This window comes from Pararge aegeria, chromosome 16 (genome assembly GCF_905163445.1).
Source record: "Pararge aegeria chromosome 16, ilParAegt1.1, whole genome shotgun sequence".
NCBI classification, from domain to species: Eukaryota; Metazoa; Arthropoda; class Insecta; order Lepidoptera; family Nymphalidae; genus Pararge; species Pararge aegeria.
This window is the reverse complement of record NC_053195.1, coordinates 5,040,710-5,062,299: the sequence shown is the minus strand read 5'-3', so window position 1 is coordinate 5,062,299 and position 21,590 is coordinate 5,040,710.

Sequence of the window (21,590 nt, the reverse complement as noted above, 5' to 3'; positions counted from 1 at the left end):
GAAACACTATATTGCACGTAAACACACAGGAAAAGAAACATTAAAGAGTACTTATACAGTAAACAATGTAGACATGCAAAGGCGGCCTTATAAGCAAGCAATCTCTTACGGGCAACCTTTGTAGAAAGGACTTACAGCAAGAGAACGGGATAGTGCCTTAATATAGGTATACATAAATGCCAAAAATATGTATTGTATACAAATAATTAGATAATTTAAATTAATAAACGTAATAAATAAATATAAAATAAACATGATATATATATAAATATATAAGACACATAATATATAAAAGTAAATTTTAATACATAATTTACAAACAATAATAAAGCAACAATTTCACATGCCATTACACAAAGGGAGGTAGTAGTCCTTCGGTCCTTAGGTAGTAGACGACTCCTAAATATAGGAAGGGAATTACTTCCACGCATTTCAGAAGGCAGATTGTAGTTCCATAGCATAATTGCCTTAAAGGTGAAAGAATTACCGAATTATTTATTTAAGAATTGGGCTATCAAACGCAGAAAAAAGATTTTTAAAACCCATCAAAATTACAAGTAGTTATGTTAGTAGTTAGTAGTAACCGGTACTTTTGAAACGACAAGTCTGTTTTTAGTGACTCTACCGCCGATTTGGAAAGCACCCAGAACAAGCCAACAATAAACTCAGCAGTTGCTCTTTTCCAACATCAACATTTAACAATCATTATTCTGCCATGCAAGAGCAGATCAAAGAGGTGTGCTTCAAAGCAACCTCGACATTAAGAAATTCATCAAGTGTATGGAAAATCGTGGTAACAAAACAAACAAACAAACCAACAAAAAAAGTTATGATTGAACATAGGCGAAACATGCGACATAAAAAAGAAATAGCTTTAATTCAAAATGTTCCGCTCAAAAATAATAATACTTTTCTGTGCGGCAGTTAATGACATATTATATCCTCATTAGCTTTAATAGGGCCCGACCTTTGCCAGCAAGAGGACCAGACCAGTAGGGCTAAGATACTCATTCCGTGATATTGTCTACTCTACAACAGGACGATAAAATGGTAGACATAATTACGAGTATCTCCTAGCACGTTAGCCCTACAAGTTTTAGTTCATTCTGAAATTTTAAATTCGCCCGCCACCCTCAATTTAAAAGGCCAAGACGTTGTTCAAACGTCACAATTCATTTCGCTACAAATGACTTTACATAAAGTTAGATGAAAGGCAAGTTTAACTTTCAACGGATGATAAATTTTGCAAACCAATTGAAGGGGTCAGGATCTCAGAGTAACGAAAAGTAGAGAGACACACAACCACCGCTGGGCAACCATTGTATGCACAGCCGATTTCACTGCCTCTCGTAGCTCTAGTGAGTTCATAAATTTATATAAATCATTGGAAAATATTATAATATCATAACCATATTTTTAGGATTTTCATCGTTAACATCATCGATTTTGAATAAAAGCGTCGCTGTTATTTTCATCTTCCAAATAATACACACGTTTATCTTGGCGCCATTTAATTCATTCATTTTAGGTAATTTTTGAGTCTTTCACTCGTTACCCGTAATTCATTTAAAGAAAAGACAAGCTGTGGTCTGCTCATTGTTTGTTTATTTGCTATTCCAATTAAAGTAATTAATGAAGACACCTGAGTCTTTCCACAATCATGAGAAAACCTATTTAAATATTATAACACGTATTTAAGCAATAGTTAATCAACCTATATTTAAAGCATTACTTACTATTTAACCTCCGTTGAAAAAACACTATGTCATTATGGTCACCTACTGAACTAATCTCGACAAATTTTTAAACAGAGATATTTTGCAACCTAAAAAGGGGCATAGGGTGCAATTTAGTTCGGTAAAACAGATCCACGCAGCTTACGTTGCCGGTAATAGCTAGTCTGTCCTGGTAATCAAAAGAGGAAAGATTAGATTTATTGTATTTTTGTATGCAATAAATACATAAAAAAATACTTAAATTAACTTACTAAACATTCGTTTATATACTAACATAGGACATAGATCTTTTTAGGGAGTTACTTTTTCTACCTATCACCCAATCGTCAGTGTGAAAGTTATCTACGATTTGTATAAAATCGATCCATAGTCAGTACATATATGAAAATGTAATTTATGTCCATAAAAATATAACAAAATTTAAAAAGAAAATGGACTGTAACAATATAAATATTAGAAGTAAAAATAAACTCGTTGTGCAGTTTACTAGGCTATACAAAATTGCAAATTCATTCAAGGGCAATTGTATATTATTTTATAACAAATTAACAAATGAAATCTTTGAGATGTCTCTCAATAAGTTCAAAGTTTATATAAAACGTAAGCTTACAGAAAAATCCTATTAGAATATTAAGGATTACTTAAACGATAAAAAAAGCTTGGGTGTGAATCGCTCTAGCTTCATAGCTTAATATAAACTTACCGGAAGATGGACCGAAAAAAAAAAATACCCGGCTAGTAATTTAGTATAAGTTTGTTGTGGGCTTAAGCTACGCTTACGCTTCATAAGTGACTATGATAGGCCCACATGAATAAAGTAATTTTGAATTACGATAGAACGCCATCTGGTGACAAAACTGCTTTCCGAATTCTAACTAGATGGAGTTTTTTCGTTTCCATGCAAATGTTGATTCAATTTGAATTGATTGAATAGGTACAGACGTAGCTAGAGCGTAGATATAGAATTTATACTTGGCACTCTACTAGCTATCTATAATTATTCTGTTGTCTATGACCAGAGCCGAGGTCCAGGAGCGAGTTGCCCTTCGTTATCACAACGGACACGCGGGTGGGAGGGTCCAACAGATAAATTAATTATGATGTCCGTGATGAGCTTTTATACCCTTAAAATTAACTGAATAAATTTTCCGACTTTAATGGTTAGGATCTTATTAATTCCGGTCGCAGTGCCGGTCTTTAATCAAACGGACCTTTGGATAGAATAACTCATCATCTACCTGATTAATTTTCTTCAAAGGGTTTGTTTCTCATAGAATTGTATAGTTATAGTGTTCAAATAATGATAGAAACTGACGAAATATTTTATTTTTACGTCATAATATCACATATTACAAAATAATATTACGTATCTATGTAATTAAGTATCGGGTCAGGTTATGAAAGCATATAAATATCTATTCTAATATATGTACGTTTATACCCGTTGTTTCGTAGTTATAACGTAAATATATTATGTATGTTGAATGTTCATGCAAGTTTATTATATTCTTATTTTAATTTTTACTTTATGCACTTTCACACACTTACATTAATCTTTACACTACACTTTCTCCCTTTTTATTAGCTTCGCACACTAAGGTTGCCTTTAAAAGATCACTTTTAGTGGTAAATCCGTCTTTTCATCCTTGCACTACTATTGCTGTTTTTCATGTGTTTTTTCACAATAAAGTATTTCTATTCTATTCTTATAAGTGATATTTAATAGCTTACAGATAACATAGAAAAGTTTGAGGTGCGTGCCGGGGTTCGCACTCGGCCCCCCCCCGAAAGTTAAGCCGAAGTCTTAACCACTAGCCTATATCTGCTTCTCTGTTTCAATATCATGTCAATATTTACATCCAGATAAAGGCCTCGCATCGTTCTCATCTCTTTATGTAAATTACAGCTCCTGTTACGTGTAGGAATGTAGGACAGTGCCTGGTTATGAGAATGAGAATATTCTGCGTTATAAAACCTATTGACGTCCTCTTTGGCACAGGGGTGAGCGTGGTGGTCTTATAAGTTGAAATCCCGGGTTAGGTTGCCGGGGGCTAAATTGGAAATTATATATTTGGGAATTATAATTTCCAATTTTTCGTAAACGGTTAAAATTATAACCAAAAAATGTTAATGGCCTAATTGTTAATATTTAAAAGTTCTAAGAAAAATTCCGCGACAGCATAATTATATCTTTTAAGTTTTAAGGTTCTCACTCAAATCTTTTTTATTGTTATCAAACTTCTAAAGCACTGCATTACATGCACCAATCAGTGAGCTCACGCACACGCAAACATTACAACAATACACATCAATAATAAGATGCTGAGTAGTTAAGGTGTCACGAAATTTTAGTGTCGACACATAATTGTACGTGGATGACGAGAGCGTTTTTGCGGCAGTAATCTGACGCCAATTAACGCGCCCTACATCCTGCCCTGCGCACTCGACTGTAAGATTACAGGCGAGAATTGCACCAGATTGCAGGAAGAAGCTCTCTCTAGTCTACTATACTTATAGTTAAATTTACTAGCAAAGTTGTAAAGACAGATTCGTTTCTTGAACCTTTCCTAGCCACTGACCTATTCATAGTTTTAATATAAAACTTGTTAATATTTTGTATGCGTGCTGCTTGAAATTACATACTAAACTATCTCAGATTTGTCAAGAAATTTCGGTGACGCCTCTCATCCATTTTTGGATATGGATGATGCGAGCTCTTAGAGCAATTAACGCGTCATACCTCGTACCGACTGCGTGATTACAAGCGAAAATTGCGTTATATTGCAAGAAGATCCTCTATTCTCTACAGCTACACACTATAATAAAGTGATATCAAAGCTATACCAAAGAGTTTCAAAATTCAAAAAATCAAAATTCATTTATTTATGATCAGATTACATTGGATCAACAGAGACGATGGCGTCAGGAAAAGTTTAAAACTGCTTTCCAGCCGCCACGCCCACCTCCAAAACTTAAGCTATGATTATATTATGTCCCAAACCAAGTTGTTGTATAATATAATAAACTAAAGAGATGCCGGCAAAGCGATCAGCGTAAATCTGCTACGGGCTACGGCTATACTTAAGAGCTAGGATGCCTTTTGCAATTTTTAAACACCTGAGATATAATAAGGCAAGAATTGTACAAGTTTGTAGGAAGAAGCTCTACTTTACTTAGGTACTCTTGTACTCGCTGGTATTCTAAGTGACAAGTGCTTAGCGTCCGTATTATATTGTTAAGCTACCTAACTACTCTTCACTGTTTAATTGTATATTCTTCGTAAATATTCTAAAGCCCTTGACAGCGTAAGAACCTCAACGTTCTTTACACCTGTACTAATTGGTAGTGTTAATGGAAAACGTTCATCGTTCAGATTATCTTGATCTTATTCTACCTACTTAGTTAATATATATACATATATAATATGTGTTATCCTTTTCATCTGAACATTGCGTGCTACGTATTATCTAGTTGCCATCAAATTTCGGTTTAGCCACATAATTGCTTATGGATGACGCGAGCGCTCTGAGCAAGTGTAATCTGATGCCAATTAACGTGCCCTCCTGCCCTGCGCACTCGACTACGTGGTTACAGACACTATACTTAGGTAAACTTTGACTCGCTAGTATATATAGATACCTGTGGAATAATATATTCTTTGTTAGTAAATTGAAGTTACAACTTCTCAAGCCCTTCGTCCTGGGCACGTACTTGGCAGCGTGATTAAAGTCAGGAATTGAACGAGAGTACCGTAAGAACCACTACTATATTTTCACCTGTACTGTGAAAAGCGAAGCAAGAATTGTACAAGATTACTGGAGAAAGCTCTTTATAGTCTACAAAAATGGCACTATATTTCTACCTACTTACTTATCATTGTAAATAATTCGTAATTCTACCTTTAGTTAACATAAAGATAAATATTGGTAGTATATGAAATCCTTCTCGTCCGAAAATTACGTGCTATGTTTCATGTATTTGTCGTCAAACTTCTATCTGGCCACGAAATTACATATGGATGACGCGAGCGCTTTGAGCAGTTGCAATCTGACGCCAATTAATACGTCATACCTCCTGCCCGGCCCCGACTTCGTGGTTATAAGCGAAAATTGCTTTATATTGCAAGAAGTTTCTCTATGCTCTACAGACAGCTATATATACCAAATAGAACCGACAGACGTCGGAGCACCAAGGTGCTGGAATGGCAACTTCGCACCAGACGAGGGGACAGATTAAATCAAACGAGTCGCAGGGGGCGCTGAACCATAGCGGCACCGTAGTGTTTGGAACGAATTACAAAAGACCTATCTCCAGCAACAGACGTCCATTTGTTCAGCGTAACCGTACAACCAATATAGATATCATGACTGGGTCTATAATATTGTAGCGTTTACATCTTTAGTATTTGATATGTTTAGGAATTCTATGATATATTATAAAAGTTTATTTATTTTGCTTTACTCCGCGAAGAGCAGGAGAATCCGTATGGTGTAATTTATAATTTCTCACGTTCCGCTCCGACACCGAAGCATACTCAGGAGATGTAGACTTTGCAATGATGTCGGAGCGAAACGCGCGTAGAGCGTAGGGACAAAACCGAAGATCTGTTAGTGTCTCCATATAGAATAAAATAGTTGGATTTCAATTTTAATTGAAATTTAATTTATTCTAATTTTTAATTCTACATTTTAATTATTTACTGTTTTTTTTTCTTTTTTTTTTTTTTAAATTTGTCTTTTATATTTATTTTGTGTTAAATTTTGTATATGGGTCCCCGACCTGAAATAAAATGTTGTTTTTTTTTTATAGATTCGATTTCGGGGAGTACCTATAGCAAAATAAGCTTAGTTTTCATTATACATCTTTAGTAGAAGTAGAACTTTTTGTGACAGAGCTCACCCGGCGGCACTAATGAGCATGTTGGTAGTAACCAACATGCTCATTAGTGCCGCTAAGCAGCATTGTCACAATACTGTGTGCCGGTCTGAAGGCTGTGGTTGCCGATGAGGCTCAACGCCAACGCCTCAAGTTGACGGACACAGGGTACACTTTGCAGGATGTTCCTCGCATGACCTGGGAAGTATTGTTGTGTTATTGCTCTTACCATCAGGTGGGCTTTTTTTTGACGGCCGACTGGCGCAGTGGGCAGCGACCCTGCTTTCTGAGTCCAAGGCCGTGGGTTCGATTCCCACAACTGGAAAGTGTTTGTGTGATGAACATGAATTATTTCCAGTGTCTGGGTATTTTTCAGTATATTGTAAGTATTTCTGTAGATATATATTAATCATATAAAAATTTCATCAGTCATCTTAGTACCCATACCACAAGCTTCGCTTACTTTGGAGCTAGATGGCGATGGGTGAATGTGTTTGTTTGTTTGTTTGAAATCTTTATTGCACACACACATTTTATACAAAGTAAACATAAGTGATAAGACCGCTACCACTAAAGCCATCTCTTCCAGACAACCTTTGACGTTAAGAAAAACGAAGGAACGGATTTCCTCACAATGCGTGTATGGTCGTAGTATATCTATAAAAAAAAAAAAATTAGTTAGCCCGTTATGAGTAAACAACTAAAAAAATTTGCTTTCATGTTCAATTGCTCAATGTTCGCGATGAAAACAGCTTGTTATTTCATCATCATCATCATCGTCATCATCATCATCAAGATCATCATATCAATGGGTCTCCTCCCACAATGAAAAGGGAAAACCATCGTCCACCACGCTTGCCCAGTGCTGATTGGTGGACTCCACACACCTTTGAGAACATTATGGAGAACTCTCATGCATGCAGATTTCCTCGTTTTCCTTCACCGTTGGAGCAAGTGATAAAAACTAATTCTAATTGCTAAAAACGCACACAACTAAGAAAAGTTAGAGGTGCGTGCTGGGATTCGAACTCGCCACCCCGAAAGTGAAGTCGAAGTCCTACCCACTGGGCTATCACCACATCTTTTGAATTCAACTGTTTTTAATGTAAAATAAATGAATAGTGTTAATATCATAATATAATTTAGCACCACTTGTTATTGTATATGGCTTTAAAACAAGGGAGGTTTTGAGGAAGGTGGAAAAACGGAACGTTTGTGGTAGGTTGGCAAACCCCATTTGACAACTCAGTTTCAAATCCAGCCATAGGACGCAACTGACCGCAGCCGCAACGATTAAATTCGCCAACCGTTAAAATACCAAAAATACGTTCCGACTGTGGAGTTTACTAACAAAACCCTTTGCTTATCTTTCCCTGACACCTACAGTTAGAATATCAAAAATTTTAAACAAGATTTTTTGTGGTTAATCAACATTTCTTAAATATAGTTCAACGGGTACATACCACAATAATATTTTTGGATTTATAGATATTTCGACCCAGTTGCATGGTTCGTGGTCACGACGGGACTGCGTAGGAACGAAAAGTCAAGTCGGTTCTTTTTGTCGGTATTTCACGAACTGTTCAACACCCAACACTGACATACGACGATATACGTAGATATAACTTAATAGTTTAGCCGGCAATATCTAGAACATCATCATCATCATCATCATCAGCCATTGTGCGTCCACTGCTGAACATAGGCCTCTTTCAAGCAGCGCCAACTTTTCCTATTTTCGGCTTTCCTCATCCAGTCGATGCCTGCCACTTTTCGGAGGTCGTCGCTCCATCTAGTAGGGGGGCGTCCGACACTCCGTTTACCGACACGCGGTCTCCACTCGAGAACCTTTCGACTCCAACGTCCATCGGTCCTCCGACAAACGTGACCAGCCCACTGCCACTTTAGTACGCTAACACGAAAGGCTATGTCAGTTACTTTAGTTCTTTGGCGAATCACTTCGTTACGGATCTTATCCCTCAAAGAAATACCAAGCATAGCTCTTTCCATAGCACGCTGAGCGACTTGAAGTTTGTGAATTAGCCTCGCTGTCAGTGTCCACGTTTCGGCACCGTAAGTCATGACCGGCAGGACGCACTGATCGAAAACTTTTGTCTTCAGGCATTGCGGTATGGGTGACGAGAAGACTCGGCGGAGTTTGCCGAACGCTCCCCAGCCCAGCTGTATTCTTCTATCGATCTCCTTCTCGAAACTGTTTCTATCCAACTGAACGATTTGTCCAAGATATGTATATTCTTTAACAGTTTCGAGAATAGACCCATCGACAGTGACTTGCCCCGGAACGATCAGATTATTAAGCATAATCTTGGTCTTGTCCAAGTTCATCCGGAGGCCGACATTTTGCGAGGCAGCATGAAGGCCATCGATCATTTGTTGAAGCTCCTGCAGCGAACCCGCGATGATAACGATATCATCTGCAAATCGAAGATGTGAAATAAGCTCACCATTTATATTTATGCCATGTCCTTTCCAATCTAGCGTTTTGAAGACATCTTCCAAAGCATTTGAAAATAGCTTAGGAGACAGGATATCTCCTTGTCTCACCCCGCGATGCAATTGGATAGGTCTTGTAAACGCGCCTTGTACTTGGACAGACATAACAGCTGCGCTATACAAGCATTTCAGCACCTCGATGTAACGCCAGTCTACTTGGGATCGCTGCAGGGATTCCACAATTGCCCAGGTTTCGATTGAGTCAAACGCTTTCTCATAATCCACGAATGCAAGACACAGAGGCTGGTTGTACTCGTTGGACTTCTGTAGAATTTGCCTCAACGTGTGTATGTGGTCTAGAGTACTGTATCCACTCCGAAACCCTGCCTGCTCCGGCGGCTGGAAATCATCGAGCCTACGTGACAACCGGTTCGTGATGACCCTTGAAAACAACTTATAGATGTGGCTTAGGAGCGAGATAGGACGGTAGTTCTTGAGGAGTGTTTTGTCACCCTTTTTAAAAAACAAAACTACTATGCTCCTATTCCACGCCTTCGGAGTTCTCCCATTCTGAATAACAGAATCAAAAAGCCTCTGTAGCTCCTTAAGTAATGGCGTACCTCCAGCTTTTATTAGCTCTGAGGTGATTCCATCTTCACCTGGGGCTTTTCCATTTTTTTGTTGTTTCAGGGCCAAAACGATCTCATCCAAACTTACCTCGGGAAGATCGTCAGTAAAGTGGCGGGTTAGCTTGGCTCTGGGATCTTGGTTGCATTCCTCTGGCTGAGGAACTTGGGACTCATATAGTCGACCGTAAAAGTCTTCTATCTCAGCAAGTATATCTGGCTTAGTGCTAACAATTCTACTACTTGAAGTCTTCAGCTTAGTCATTTGGCTTCTTCCAAGACTTTGTGTAAATACCTTGGACCCCCTGTTTTCCTCTATAGCTTTTTGTATGTTTTGAGTATTTAGGCACCGGAGATCTCTACGTATAGATTTTTTTGTTTTTCTATTAATGGCTCGTTGTTCTGCCTGACTTTTAAATACATTTCCACGCCTCTCTTTCATAAGCTGAAGAGTCTCATCTGAGAGCTTAGACTTTTTGCCCATACGCCTTGTACCACAGAACTTATAGCCTTCTTCCCGTATGATATTTGCAACTGTTTCAAAATCCTCGTCAATATTGCTTAAAGGTTCCAGAGCTTGAAATCTGTTTGTTAGTTCCATCTGAAAGCGATCTGAGCCAGCCTGGGTCTGAAACATTGTAGGCCGGAGTGAAGACTTCATCAAACGTTTCCTTTCCAGCTTATAATCGATATTTAGAGTGCCTCGAACAAGTCGGTGATCGCTTCCTGTATTAAACCTACTGATCACAGAAACATCTCTAAATATATAGCGTTTATCCGTTATAATGAAGTCTATTTCATTTTTGGTTATGTTATCCGGGCTTTTCCAAGTCCACTTTCTGTGTGGCCTTTTCTTGAAAAACGAGTTCATCAAGAACAAACTGTTCATATCTAGAACACCTGCAGCAAAATGTAGTTAGCTTCCAGCCGGTTTATATACTAAGGTTCCGATGTAATATCACGCATCACGTATGTCAGGTATAACGTGAAAGCGTTTAGTGACAACAGTGCCCCGGGCTACAGGACTGGGCGCTTTTGCTAATCTGCTGGCAATTATGCCGCCCTAGTACCTAGGCTGTGTTGTGCACTCGACTACAAGATTACAGTGCTGATTTAAGGCTCAATCATAGTTCAGATTTTAGGGGTTTGCGCGCTCTTCACCCCCTCGCGTCTTACAACTAACTCAACTTGCTTAGTGGGTATCCACGTACGCCTGGCGGGGTAGCGAGGACTAGATTGAAACATCGCATGTCACAAAACACTCAGTAATAATTATTTAAAATATTTTTTTTATTTAGCTTACCCAGCCCGCTTCGCCTAGCTAGATTTTGCTTTATTTTATTTAAACAATAAATTTACATCATTAAACTTTTAATTTAAGTCTCATAGTATATCAAATCATTTATTTCTCTCCGTATTCATTCTCTTCTATTCTTTTCTCGAGCGGTTGAAGATCATTATCTACACCCGTGTACACCCAACAATAGAATATCATCATAGTAAATGTAAGCTGTATTTGACAGTTTGACAGTTCAAAAATAGGAGTGCTCTGATCGTCATCACACTTTACAGGATTACTCGCCAGGTCAATCCGGAGATTCCCTGAAAGTTTCATTGAAATCGGTCCAGCCGTTTCGGAGCCTATACGAAACATACCCACACACTTTCTCTTTTATATATATATAGATAGAAGATAGATTGTTGTTTAAGATAAAAAAAAAGTATTCGGTGTAACACACAACGTTGCTTAACCTAGTATCTATTGTTCTCAGTAGCCTGAGGTAATTTAATTGGCCATTGCCGGAGAGAGGCAGTTTCAAACCCTGCTGGTGCCGGAATTGAAATAGTCAAGTACGCATTTTAAGTTTTTTTTTATTCCCTACAAGTTAACCTTTGTCTGCATTCTCAATCTGTTAGGGAGTATGGTAGTCATACACCTAATCGGTTTCTACGCTACATCGCGACGGAACACTAAATCGCGTAGCGGCACGTCTTTGTCGGAACCAGACCAGACCAGACCAGAGAAAATTCAGAAATTATAAATTCCCAAATTGCCTGCAGGTATTGAACCCGGGGCCTCCTACTTGAACACAGCGCGCTACAGGGAGGTAAAAACACTTCAATAAAAATATCAAAATTATAAACCTATTACTGGTCCACTACAGGGCACGGGTCCTCTCTCAGAATGGGAGAAGGGTTAAGGCCGTAGTCTACCACGCTGGCCGAGTGCAGATTGGTAGACACACGCCTTTGAGAACCTTATGGAAAACTCTCAGGCATGCAGGTTTCCTCACGATGTTTTCCTTCACCGTTTAAAGCAAGTGATATTTAAATTGCTTAAACTAAAAACGCACATAACTCGGAAAAGCTAGTGGTGCGTGACGGGGCTCGAACACGGTCTCCAAGAAAGAAAAGCCGAAGCTTTACCCACTAAGCCATCACCGCTTTCAATAAAAATAGAATTTTTATATATTCAGTTCATATCTTATATCTTTAAACAAACAATTCTTGTATATATATAATTGTAAACTCGGAATCGGCTCCAACGATTTTCATGAAATTTAGTGTTCAGGGGTTTTTGGGGGCGATAGATCGATCTAGCTAGGATTCATTTTTAGAAAATGTCATTTTATTCGTGTTTTCCGGTAATAACCGATTTGGTGTAGACGAAGTTGCACGGGTCAGCTAGTATCTACTTAAATGGGCAATATCTATGTACATTTCCAAATTTTAATTGTCCGTGTGCTTTTCTTTTTCCTCTCCTTTTTTATAATTCTTTGTATGTTTATAATTGTGTTTGTAGCTAATAAAGAATTTGATTATTATACATTTATTTATACATTTTTTTTTTTATTTCTAACAGTATAAATTATAAATACGAACCAAAAAACAATATAAATAACTTATCGAAAAAAAACACTCCTCCGCTTTCGGGGCTTTTGAGTTCCGAAGCAACCGGCGACTTATTATTATGAAACAGAAATGAAAATAAAACGTATAAGAGGCAAAATTTTTATCTTACAAAGCAAGGTACGGGTTGTTTAGGTCAAGTAATTTTAGAGTATAAGTACTCGTACTTACTCCTTTTCAAGACTTGCGACTACATGGGTAAAGTTAAGGTGTTAAGTGGTTCCATTCAGGTTACTAATTGCCGTTTATAATAACGGGGTCGCAATTAATTACGGAAAACTTTAGAAATACATTTTCTTGCCGCATACATTATGAATACACAAAAGGGCGTTAGTTTCAACACTAATGCCCTTTTATTTGGCTATGAAATTAAAATCACGAGTATTTTACACAAATAATAGACTGCTCTAACTACGGTCATAAGTTGGTGTCATCTGCATATCGTTTGCGAAAGGTGTAGAAATCATTTGTGGGATTGAGTATACGCTTTTCTGCTTAAATTTTTATGTTCCTGTTTTCTTGTATGTGGTGTAGGTACAAATTTAGAGTTATAATAATAATTAAAAATCTTTGTGGTTTTATATTAATGTCGTCTTTGTGATCGAATAATGTAATCTGAGCATAATAAAATATTTTTTGGAATTTTGTATTTGAATAAATGAAAAACTAAACCAGCGAGGCAGTTGGCAGTTTAAAATAGTATAAAATAAATAAATAAAAATAGTTTTATTGTTCCATAAAAATTACAACGTTTATAGAAGGTTTGACCAATGATGACTAAGTAGAAGAAGAAAAAGGAGAAACACTTTAATGCACGTATAACATACAGGAACAGTAAGGAGTATACCATGTAGCCATGCAAAGGCGACCTTATTGCTGCAAGCAATCTCTTACAGGCAACCTTTGTAGATAGGACTTACAGCAAGCGAACGGGATAGTGCCAAGAGTGTTGATAGATATACATAAATACCAAGATGTAATGATACAAATACATAATAATAATAATAATAAAGCCTTTATTTCCAACTTTAAGTCAATAACAATTTTTAGTCATACATAGTAATTCATACATTTTCATACAATGATACAAATACATAGATAATTTAAATGAATATACGTAATATATAAACATAAAATATACATAATATATATAAATATTTAAGAAACATAATATAAGTATATAAGTAGATTTTAATACATAATTTAAAAGAAAGAAATACAAAGAATCTACTTCAAATTCCATCACTCAAAGAGAGGTAGTACCTAGTCCTTCAGCCGACTCTTAAATATCGGAAGCGTACTACTTCCACGGATTTCAGCAGGCAGATTGTTCCAGATCATAATTGCCTTAAAGGTCAAAGAATTACCGAAGAACTTCGTTTTAAAAGATGGGAGTACGAGACGGTTACCAAGGCGGGATCAAAGGTCGGAATGACAAGAAGAGTCAGAAATAAAGCGAAAACGAAGCTAAGTATTAATCTATACTCGTATCGGCTCCTCCGCTTTACATGAACGAGCATATCGTACATTAACAGAACATGAAATAACTAATTTAAAATTAATAAACTAAACTAAGTTTTTAATTAAGGAACATGCATTATGTTAGCCGTGTAAAAAATCTTGTTTTTATGAATGCGTGTGTGTGCAATATAAATCATTATAAATCTATTAGAAATCTATTTCCGAATATGTGAATCCCATCAATTTAGTTCAGTGAATTTGAAAGTAATGCCTCCCGTTCGATTCCGGACCAATGAAGTAGGAAATCACTCGCTTTTCTGTTACGGAAAATACGTTAATATTTTTATGAGTCGCTATGTAAAGCAAATGTATAAATGATAAGTAGATAAATAGGTAAATATTGAGTTATTGGATAGAAAAAGTCATAGTTTTCGGAAATCCATGATCTAGAATGGACACTAAGCTACATCAATGAATGAATGAATGAATGAATACACTTTTATTGTACACCACAACAACAAGTGATATTTTAATTTAGATTATTATTACTTAAAACGCACATACCTAATTTGGAAAAGTTAGAGGTGCGTACTGATATTCGAACTCGGCCCCCCGAAAGGGAAGTCGAGCTCCTACTCAATGCGCTATCACCGCTTCAGCTTTATATAATTCGTAATAATTCTAATTTAATTTTTTTTTTCTAAATAGTTTAATAACTATGTATACATTTTGTGAAATAACGTACCGGAAACTAATATCGAAAAAAAATATTATTAAAAGCCGTAAAAAGCATTGATTTCTCAATCATTACTTCTGTAATCTGTACCAAGCAATTGTAGGAGGAAACTCTGTTCGATTATTCGTCAAGTCCTATCCTCACGTTTTCCAACAAAAGTCAACACGATGCTTCGGCGTCGAAGCGAAACGTGCGCAGTGAGTTCATTTTGGAAGATCTGCAGTAAATAAATACTGTTGTTGAACCAACTAAAATGTTTATAGTTTACCTGCATACCCGTAAGATCTCCATTATTTGCAAGTGCCAGCGTGGTGGACTACGCCCTAAACCGGAGAGGAGACCCGTGCCCGGTAGTGGGCCAGTGATGGCTGGATAATGATGGTGATGATGAATAAATTTCTTCTTTAGATTTTCGTGGTTAATCAACATTTCTTAAAAATAGTTCAACCACGATAATATTTATGGAATATGCCGATATTTCAACCCGTTAAACTAAGAAATTTCTTGTTCTCATATTATTTCAGCGCCCATTATTTTCATTTCAAAAACGCAAACGCTATATACGACAAAATCATCCTAACGAGCCCGCACTCATAATCATAGCGAAATATGAAAACTTGACATTCATTAAAAAATGCTGGCGTTTCTAATGAAGTCAGATACTTCACGTGCTGTGTTTTGGCAGTACCTAAATTATTTTAGGTGCTACAGGTTGGTAGGTCGGTTGTAGGTCACGTATCCAATGTATATAAACAAAAGACGATGATCTAATTTTGGGAGCGTATGATAATGAGTAAAGTCAAATATTGGATACGCCACACTGTTTGGAGGCTTCAGCCGTGGCTAGTGACCACTCTACCGACAAAGACGTGCCGCCTAGCGATTTAGCGTTCCGGTATCTCCATAAGGGTAGCCGAAACCCGGATCACTAGTCTATCAACGCTTCTATTTAATTTCATAGATTCATTATACTATTAGCGATTCCGTTAACCTACAATAAAAAAAAACCAAGTTTCAAAATGTATAAACGTAAAGAAATCCAACCTGAACAAATTAAATGAGAGGTATGATAAATACGACAGATTTGAAAAAAAGATCATGAAATATTCATGAAATCCCTTAGACTCTGTTTGCTATCTAAATGTTTTTTTTTATTGTAATAAAAAGTTTCCTTTCGTTTATCCTTTACCGATTCTTCGATAATTTAAATAAAGAATTTAGTAGCGGTTCAACCTGAAATACTTAAATTAGAATATCCATTTATACTATAAGTTGGTCGCGTTATAGTAACCCGAGTACCCTGCAGCACCTATAAAAAGTATCACTAATTAAACTATATCAAAAGTAATTGTTTTAATATACTTATATAAACTTTTAATGACTGAAAATCGCATTTACACGTGTATGTGTGTGCGTATGAACGTGTGTGCAAATTTTCATTGCAATTTTATCATCTCTTACCATAAAATATTTTACCATTATCCTTTTTTTTAAATTTTGAGTATTTCATAAATATTTTTACTTTTAATTCTTTTCATTACTTCAATTCTTCAATGCCGCTCGCATTGAAGAATTGAAGGAAATGTTCAAAGTCAAAAATAAATAAATAATCGACCCCTAACCTAATTGAGTAGAACGGTATAGACTATAGTACCTACCTTCCTTTAAAAGTTTTCAGACATCCACAAATGTTTTGAGTGAGTTACCCAACTTTCTATTCCCTAAATGACTTTCAAACTTTGCTAACTAGTTACAGTGTTTCGGCACAACTCTTAACGAATGGGTATTTACTACATGTTAACCGGCACTTAGCAGGCCAACGGCGACTTTAGTCAGCGATTCAGTAGCGATACGATCTCAATATGACCCATATATGTAAAGTCAGTGAGGCGAGTTGAGGTGTAGTATATAAACATAAGATGTATCGCAAGTTTTATTATAAAGCTGAAGTAACAACGAATAAATTCCACTCTCATCATCTGGATGCCTGGTATTCTTCTTCTGTTCGAAATACCAGATCATTTTTACCGCGTACTTGCAGATTATGGAACAATCCCCCATCTGATGTCCTCAAAAATACAATCTAGGGTTATTCAAGGGCCGGCAACGCATCGGTGGCTCCTCTGGTGCTGCAGATGTTCCCGCTATTAATATAAAAAAAAAAAAAAAATGGGCGCGGTACATAGCTTGGGGATCTAATGGATGCTGGGGTCCCAATACTATAATATACTACGACAATACACACATCGCCATCTAGCCCCAAAGTAAGCGTAGCTTGTGTTATGGGTACTGAGATAGCTGATGAATATTTTTTTATGAATATAATACACATAAATACTTATAATATACCCAGACACTGAAAAACATTCATGTTCATCACACAAACACTCTCCAGTTGTGGGAATCGAACCCACGGCCTTGGACTCAGAAAGCAGGGTCGCTGCCCACTGCGCCGCTCGGCCGTGTTGGAATGGCGACCCCACACCGGTAATCGCAGCGTTACTCGACCCCCCAGTGAGATGGACAGACATCAAGCGAGTCTCTGAGAGCCGCAAGAAACAAGCTGCCCAGGATCAAGGATTTTTGAACGCTCTACAAAAGACCTACAGCAGTCGAGGTCAATCGGTTGAAGTGATGATGAAGATGATTTTGAGCATCTCCAATAAAATCGGTTTCCCTACTATACGATGTCTTACTCATGTTTTAAAATTCATAAAATTTCATTTAAAAAAATGGCTGCGCTCAAACTGGGTGTACATACGTCAAATTATATAATTGAATTTATTTTAAGTATTGTATTATAAATGTAACATTATGTGTTGTGCTGAATAAATTGAAATTGAAATTATTCGGTGATTAAACTTACCAGTCAATGAGTGCTAACATTGCGAAAATAATAGAAGTAATTTCAGCCCTCTCAATTTAGTCATCTACGCTTTGGTTATGATTTGCATGCTCGCAAATTTGGAGTCATTTACGAGTAACGAAACCATGTAACTCTTCTTTACTTTGCAAAGAGCGTGAACGTTTACAGCAGAAGTGTGGACGTATTTCAGCTTTTACATAAGGTGCATAAGTTGCTTTTTAATTGGACGTTACAGGGTATTGATAGTCGAAACCAATTAACTAACTAACGTTACCTATATACCTGCAAATCATATACTAAGGGCTTAATATAGAGATTTGTGTGTTGCCCTATGTAACAGTATTTATAATAAGTATTACTGCAGATTTTATATAGATTGGAGCCTATAGGGAAAAACCTATTGTGTACTATGAAGATAATACAAACATGTTCTCGATCGAACGGATATTGCGGATGGCGAGGCCTGACTAATGAATGGCTGTCATCGGGTGGACGACAGGCTGTGACGGGAGATAGGCACTAAACGCGCCTTGTAGGTCACGCCTTTGAAATACAATATCTAGATTCTGAGCATTATTAGCTGTGGTTAGACAATAACTATATATAATATCTATATATCTACTCGTTATGTACATAATCATCATTCTACCAACCCGTTACCAGCCAGCGACATGGATCATCACCTACAATGAGAAGGGATTAGGCCGTAGTCCACCAAACAGGCCCAATGCGAATTGGTGGACTCCACACGCCTTTAAGAACATGACGGAGAACTCTCACGCATGCAGATTTCCTCACGACTTTTTCCTTCACCGCTGAAGCAAGCTGATATTTTAATTTGTTTAAAACGCAAACAACTTAGAAAAGTTAAGAGGTCGTGCGAACTCGGCATGCAAGGAACGCGTCTCAAAAATGCCGCCCCGTGTCGAGCAACCTGAGGCGTCAGCGGTAAACTTTTTGTGCCTGCAACTACACCGGCTACCATGTACTTTAAACCAGAACATAGCAGCTGCTTTCCTTGCTTACTTCTGCCGCTAAACAGCATTGTTACCTGGAGACTTTAATACATTTAGAGAGACTTTATTTATTTAGTACCAAAGATTAAAAAAGACAAATAATCTCAAAGCGCATTTTTTCAACAAATTAACATATAAGAGCCGAGTGCTTAAAAAAGTAACTGATTAATACTGATGATTTAGTTTAAAAAAGTTACTTGTTTTTAGAATATACACTTTTTATTTTATTTTTTACGTAACGACGAGAATAAATTTTGTGTAAATTACAAAAGAATGGGAAAGTACAGAGTTAAACAACTGTCGCCTTTATCGCACCAACAAGGCCATAACGTATGGATATGTCGCGTTATTGCACCCAAAGGGCTGCCGGGAAACGGTTCGAGATGTAATCACACCGTGAAAATATGAGAGGGTTGAATATAGGCTTTTACGACGTGTGATAGGATTGAGTGTGTAATTTACAAGGGCACGAGTTTTTAAATCGTTTTTAATGAAAACAATAACATTTTCTCTCAGTGCCTGAGGATCTCAAAGTCTTCAGTGCGTGTTGCCAGTGATGACTTACAGATCGAAATCGTGGTCACTTTCTTTAGGCCCCATAAGAAGGCTCAGAGTCCCTCAGCGGGCGATGGAGGGAGCTATGCCAGGAGTAGGTATCTCTACTTTATCAAATCAGAAATAAAATCCGTAGAAGAACTAGAGTCACTGACATAGCTCAACGAGTCGCCAAGCTGCAGTAGCAATGGGCGGAGCACATTGATCGACATATAAAAACTTAGTTTTCAATATATTTCTAATTCACCAATGATTTTATTAAAGCGGCGATAGCCCAGTGGGAAGAACTTGACTTCACTTTCGGGTGTCGAGTTCGAATCCGTATCCGGTTAGTAATTAGTTGATATTATTCAATTTTAAAGCAGTTTAGCAAATATAAATAGAAGGCGTCTTAAAAACGTTACGAAAGCAGGTTAGATGACTTGGTCTGGATTAAGATGTTTCGTATTCGGTGCCGATAACTTTAAAACAAAACGAAACACAGGTTGGTTAGGTGTAATGGAACGGGTAGTATATTCTCGTCGGAACGTTATTTCCACTTTGCGTGGTTTGTCCCATCTCCCGTGGGGCTTGGACACAATTTACAAAATGGAGTCGGAAGGTACTAGGAAGGAACACGCTGTTCTATTAATGTTAATTTAATTAGATTACTGGAGGGCTAAAGGGCTTAGCTTTTGTAACGAAATATAAAAATATTTTTTTCACTTTAATGTGTCAAAAATAATGCTGCCACCATTATTTTATAATAATGCAAGTGGCGTCCCCGACAAAGCAGTAGGTATGCTATGATAGCACAGTAGTTAAAAACTTGAGTAAACACAAGTGTTTAACTACAATGATGGTGGTAGGTAAATGTTTATGAATACAGTGGACCCCCGGTAGTCCGGCCCCTGTCTAATCCGGCGCCCCCTGTAATCCGACATGGTCTATTATTTATTATTGAATACGTATTCGCTAAGCATGATTGAACAAGTTACAACTTGTACGCACCATCACTATTGTGGTCGGATTACAAGGTACTCTTTTGTAAAAAAATCCGGACTATAGGGCAGTACTCTATAATCCGACGAATTCAATAGTTCGACACTGCCCTGCAAAATGTTTGTCGGACTACCGGGGGTCCACTAAATACTTAATTAATCGAATTAATCGAATTTTTAATTCTTTATTTACTAGCAAGTCGGTTGTGATTACTGATTCATTAGTTTTTAGTGAGTGGGCATCAATTGAACTGCATAAGAGTAGGCAACAAAATTGATGTTGGAAAAGAGCTACTGCTGAGTTTCTTGCCGGCTTCTTCTCGGTAGAATCTGCCTTCCGAACCGGTGGTAGAGTCACTACAAACGGACAAACTTGACGTTTCAAAAGTGCTTATATTAGGCCTACTTGAAATAAATGAATTTAATTTTTTTAATTATGTTCATTAATCATTATAAACAGGCCTTAGAATGAGAAGGATTTAGGCCGTAGTCCACCATGCTGGCCTAATGAGGATTGGTGGACTTGAGACGCTTTTGAGAACATTAAGGAGAATTCTAAGGCATGGTGGTTTCCTCACGATGTTTCCATCTTTACCGTTAAAGCAAGTGATATTTAATTGCTATATAAAATGCACAATGCTTATAAATCAGAAGTGCGTGCCGGGGTTGAACTCAGCCCCACGAAAGTGAAGCCAAAGTCTTCACGGCTGGGCTATCAACGCCTCGTTATTAAAAATTAGTATATAGTTATGGTCATGTAAGTTTATTTCATTTTTTTGTGACATCCTTTATCCAACACGAACTTTCCACTTTTTTATCGGCTGCGCACGCGGATGCCTTTAAAAGATCACTTTTAGTGATAAGGTCGCCTTTGCACCTTAGCACTAAGAACTACTTATTACTGTTTTCCTGCTGTTTTATCAATTGTGTTGTGTTGCAATAAAGTTTTTCTATTCTATTCTGTCTGATATGTATGAATAATCAACTTTATTTTTGAAGTGCAGGCAGGTTAGACCTCGAAATAACGTAACATTTTTTTTATGTGAATCTTAGTGACTATCCAGGCGCCGCACTCAAGACTTAAAAAACCGAGAGAACACCTACTAGAATGTAAGAAGTTTAGTAGCGTTAAATTACTTAATACGGCCGAGGTTGCCTGCTCAGGTCTGATAAGTCCTCTAAGAGGATTTTGGCGAAATAAATCGCTCCCAAATTCTTTTTACTTCCGCAAGCTTATGACAACCCCAGTATGATTATTACAAATTAGGTAAGGAAAACAGGCACAATCAGCAAGTGTGTTTTTCTTTTCATTAGCTGTATGTTTGTTTCTATGTTTGTAACTGAACTCTGGACTTGATTTTTTACCCTCTTCAAA